Source organism: Fukomys damarensis, unplaced genomic scaffold (assembly GCF_012274545.1).
Source record: "Fukomys damarensis isolate Sample0158 unplaced genomic scaffold, DMR_v1.0_HiC HiC_scaffold_35, whole genome shotgun sequence".
Classification (NCBI taxonomy): Eukaryota; Metazoa; Chordata; class Mammalia; order Rodentia; family Bathyergidae; genus Fukomys; species Fukomys damarensis.
The window spans coordinates 27,495,986-27,501,320 of record NW_022900947.1 but is presented as its reverse complement, the minus strand read 5'-3'; the positions used below and the strand labels follow the sequence as shown (position 1 = coordinate 27,501,320).

Here is a 5,335-nt window from a genome sequence, read left to right as displayed (position 1 = left end):
AGCCCACGGCTGTTCTCTTCCTAACACTAAGGTCTGATAACTGTGGTAGGCAATAGTATGTGTTCTTCATTATGCTTGGACAATTAATTTCATCAACCAGGATAATGGGAAGTTATAACAAACATGTTTTCAACATTTCCATGCTAAGTATCACAACTAGGCTGTGGATCTCGCCCATGTTCCCAAAGCTAAGCTAATGAAACACCCCTCACTGGAAAATTGCTGGTCTCGAGAGAGAGAGAAAAAGAAACATGGTGGAGACCCCTCAATGATTCTTAAAGCTTCTGTATGGCCTTCGTATTTCACTGCACACTTTAAAACATGTGGCCAAGCATGACATCAAGGGAACAGGGACAATCCTCCCACAAGAAAGAGCAGCAAGGATGTTAACACATCATCCACATTTTAGCACTCTTCCTTAGATATTCAACTAACTATTTTCACTTGTGCTTCTCAGTGTTTGTTGTTGTTTGTTTGTTTGTTTACTTCGTGTTCAGTGACTGTTCTATTGCCATCACACTTGTTGGTTTATGTGTTTTGAAATGTGTTGTGCAAAAGGAAATACCTGGCTTTGTTTAGAATTTATTTTATAAAATATAACACCATAAAACCTATATCTTGAAAAAGTCACCTGGTTATTTTGAATATAGTAATCCTAATTCAGAAATACATTTTTAATATATGTTAGACACTTTTATTTATTGACAACCATGGAAAACATTCCTATTCAAAACATTTCAGAAATTATAAAGTAATTCTTTAAAAATAAAGTCAATAAACATTATTTATTGGAAAATGAAGCAAGTTAAAAGTATATTTATTTCATATAGCTATCGGAAGTTCACACTTGCACTTGCTATTTCCAGACAATTCAAAAATTACACAGAATTCCAGTAATCAATAATATATTGTATTACCATTTAAATTGTTTTGATGAAAGCAAGAGAAGATACAACATAACTAAAACTTCTATAAATGCAGCTATCAGTATATATTTTGTTTCTTCTTATTACATGGAAATTAGATATTTCAGAATATTAGAACATAAATTATCGAGAAAATAATGTAATTTTACATCAATACTATATTTATTCCCTCTACCCTAAACTATCTTTATCATGCAAATAGATCTTTTACTACATAAAGAAATTTCTTTGTAAGGTTTTAAGTGTTCTCAATTTTACTTAAAACGCAGACGCCCCCTTGTGGAGAAATCTGGACATTTGCAGTGATTGTTTTTAAACAGTTTGGTGTTTGTTATCTGTCACAGGCAGGGCCTCTCAGGTGGAGCAAGGCTTGGGTCACTTTGATTCTCTCAGCATATGTAAAAATGTCCCCAAATAAGTCTAAAAAGAATATATTATATTACCGTGCGTTTAAATTTTTTAGCACACAAATACAATGGAGTATTCCATTCATTAGAATAAAATGATAAAATATTAATTCACGGTGTGTAGATAGGTGTATAATGAGCTGCTTCCTGAGAAGTCCGTTTATCTTAGGTTACAGCAGCCTCTTCTCATTTCCTAAATCTAAATCCCTCTTCCGGTGAGGGGCTGGGGGGAGTGTTTCTCCTCAACAGCTCCAATCCCTGCCTCAGCCACCCGCCCCACCCTGCCTGCCTTGTCTCAGGATCTTTCCAACACCAAAACCTTTGTATTCAGCGTTGTTTTCTCTGTCACATTTTCTTCTGTTACTTTTGGCCCAGTGCTAACCATACAAAATTAAAACAAAAACTGAGAGGGTGCTCTGGACAGGAAGTAGAACATGTTAGGCAATGCCTTTTCGTTTCCTCACATGTAAACATGAGAGGCCTTCGCTGACCATACTGACTACTCGGATCCAGAGCCAAAGATTCGGACTGAAAAGGTTCTGTTGTGGTCCTACTATACCAAAGCGTTTTGCACTTCTTTGGGTCCATTTAACTAGAAAAAAGTTATTCTTAAGCTCGGCTACATTTGAAGAGCTTTATAATTCATATTCTGATAGTCTGTGGCTTTGGTGGAGAGAGTTTCTCAGTGTGTCTAAAAGCAGTGGCCCCTCAAACAAGGGGGCGCTTCAGAGCTGTGCTGTGTTCTTGGGGGAGACATCACTTCCATTAACTTTTCAGGGGGCTTTGTCTGTTATTCCAGCCTGATTCATGCCAAGGCAAATTTTTATAATCTCTAGAAAAAAGAGGAAACCACAGCCAAGGGTCCAGATATCATGTTAGTAAATGAGTATTGCACTAATCCCAAGATTCTGGAAGAGAACAAACAAATAATGGGTTGGGGAAGCAGCCGAGGGGTAGAAAGATGGAAGTAGAGGGAAAAAGGACTTTGAAAATAGAATCATTTGGTTTCCTACCAGGGCTCTATCTTTGGCTTGAAGTTTCCTCATTTGTATCATAAGGGTAACAAACAGCGAACACACATTGACAGCTCTAAGTTAACAAGAATATCTCAAAGAGCACATGAGTACCATGCTGGTCTTTGTGTCCATGCACTAAAGAGACTACTTATTTCCAGAAAATAAGTAAGAAGCATAATAGATAAATAAATCATCTTATACGCTAGGAAATAAATGTGGGGGTGGCTGGCATTGGAAGAGACAGAGGTTAAGGGTTAAGTGATGCGGCGCCTGTCCAAATGTGTGGAGAATGCAGGGGAATTCTGAAAAGGTACAATCGCAAAAGCCATGCTTGGCTAAGCTACAGGGGAACTCCCAGTCTGTGTCAGGGCAATTTTTACCTCACTCAGTCTTTCCCTCCGCAGCTGCATGATTGCCTTTCTAATTTGAAAGAGCTTGTCTTTGTACCCGAGATCAACTTTTTCTTTCTATACCTCAGCTCTTGGCTCCTTGCTGAGAAACTTTCTGGCCAAGGGATCAAGCAACTTGTAATACCAAGCAACTTGTAATACCACTTGCAAATGCTGGTAGCAGTGGGGCAATTTAAGCAGGGCTCTAGGACTTGTAATATTCTAAATATTAGAATATGTTACTCATTAATTTATTTCTACTTTAAAGTATTTCAGGAAATTCAATGTAACATTATTTGTGTGTTCATTTAAATTACATTTTATAGATCATTAGCTGCTCTAATCAAGAATTTACACTTCAGATATAGTAAGAATTTGATTAAGATGACTATGTTTTAATGCCATAGGTTTTGTTAAAGTAATACATGTTAAGATTATTTTACTTATGAAATTGAATGTTTAAAAATTAATTGCTTCAATTACCTAGGGGAAAGGAGTTACTGAAGAGCTGATAAATTGTTGTCTTTATATATTTTTACCTTGTTGAGCTTTATAATGACATATGCAAGTTGATGCTGGGAAAATGTGCCCTTGTGTATGAAAAGCTGTGTGTGTGTGTGTGTGTGTCTGTCTGTGTTTGCCTACAAGAATATGTATGTGTTGACAAAGAACACTTAAGAAACTTCATGGATACCAAACCAGCACTCCAAACAATTCTAACCAATGTCCTAGAAATAAACAATGAAGGTCACAACTCCAAGAGGCCCAACAGACCAAATCAACCAGGCAAGACAAGAAATTAAAAGGACATCGGGGAAAATTAAAGTCTGTCTGTGTTTGCCTACAAGAATATGTATGTGTTGACAAAGAACACTTAAGAAACTTCATGGATACCAAACCAGCACTCCAAACAATTCTAACCAATGTCCTAGAAATAAACAATGAAGGTCACAACTCCAAGAGGCCCAACAGACCAAATCAACCAGGCAAGACAAGAAATTAAAAGGACATCGGGGAAAATTAAAAAGAGCCAACAATAGGAAAATAACATGACAATGATAAGTCAATACATATCAGGTATAACCACCAATATTAATGGCCTCATTTCAGCAATCAAAAGAAATAGACTGGCAGAATGTATTAAGAAGCAAAATCCAACAATATGCTGTATACTAAAAGCACACCTAGTTAAAAAAGAAACTCATAGACTGAAAATAAAAGGATGGAAAACAGTTCTCCATGTGACAGGAACCCAGAAAGAAGCAGGGCTATCTTATTTTCAGACAGAGTAAATTTCACACAAAGTAAATTTCAAACCAAAACTAATTAAGAGAGACAAAGAAGGTCACCACATTCTTGTAAAGGGAACAAATCAAGAGGAAGAGATGACAATTATACCAAATACTAATGCCCCCCACTATACAAAACAAATATTAAGGGATATGAAAACCAAATAAACACTAATACAGTTGTGTAGTGAAGGACCTCAATACCCAATTTCATAAATAGACAGATCATCTACACAGAAAATCAACAAGGAAATACTAGGACCGAGCCAAGCTTTTGAACAAATGGACTTAATAGATGTCTACAGAGTGCTCCACCCCACAAAATCAGAATATACATTTTTCTCAGCTGTACACCACTGGTCATTCTCCAAAACAGATCACATACTAGCTCATAGAACATGTTTAAGTAAATGGAAAGTAATTGAAGTTATCCCATGTATATTATCAGACCATAGTGCATAAACTGGATATTGCATAAGAAAATGCAAGAACTTCACAGAAACATGGGAATTGAATAACACTCTCCTGAAAAACCAATGGGTCACATAGGCGGTTGAAGAAGAAATTAGACAGATTTTACAAATAAATGATAATGCCAATACAACAAAGCAATCTATGGGACACATGATAAGCAGTTCTATGAGGGAAATTCATAGCAGTGTACCCACATTAGGAAAACAGTGAGCTCAAATAAACAACCTAATGATGAATCTTAAACTCCTAGAAAAGAAGAGCAAGACAAACCCAGAGCTCTAATAGGGGAGAAAATTATAAAGATCAGAGCAGAAATTAATACAATGGAGACTCAGGGAACAATACAAAAAAAATGAATGAATTGAAGAGTTGTTTTTTTGAGACCCAGGAAGGACCCAAGGACCCCAGAGGGGGTTTTTTTCAGCTGCCTGCCTGCCTGCAGAATCTTAAACTCCTAAAAGAAGAGCAAGACAAACCCAGAGCTCTAATAGGGGAGAAAATTATAAAGATCAGAGCAGAAATTAATACAATGGAGACTCAGGGAACAATACAAAAAAAATGAATGAATTGAAGAGTTGTTTTTTTGAGACCCAGGAAGGACCCAAGGACCCCAGAGGGGGTTTTTTTCAGCTGCCTGCCTGCCTGCCTGTCTGCGATCACCCGGCGGTGTGCGCGGGAGCTCCCGGCCTGCGCGACAACAGACCCAGGAAGGACCCAAGGACCCCAGAGGGGGTTTTTTTCAGCTGCCTGCCTACCTGCCTGTCTGCGATCACCCGGCGGCGTGCGCGTGAGCTCCCGGCCTGCGCGACAACAGACCCAGGAAGGACCCAAGGA

General features: G+C 37.9%; 1 protein-coding gene across 1 annotated transcript in view; it reads right to left on the bottom strand.

The window, feature by feature from the left end:
- Positions 1 to 1,153: 1,153 nt before the first annotated feature.
- Positions 1,154 to 5,335, bottom strand: part of Dthd1 (death domain containing 1) — a 106,113-nt gene continuing 101,931 nt past the window's right edge. The window contains exon 15 of the mRNA XM_019205985.2: positions 1,154 to 1,346. The gene's annotated coding sequence lies outside the window, so the exon portion shown is untranslated. The remainder of the gene's footprint in view (positions 1,347 to 5,335) is intronic.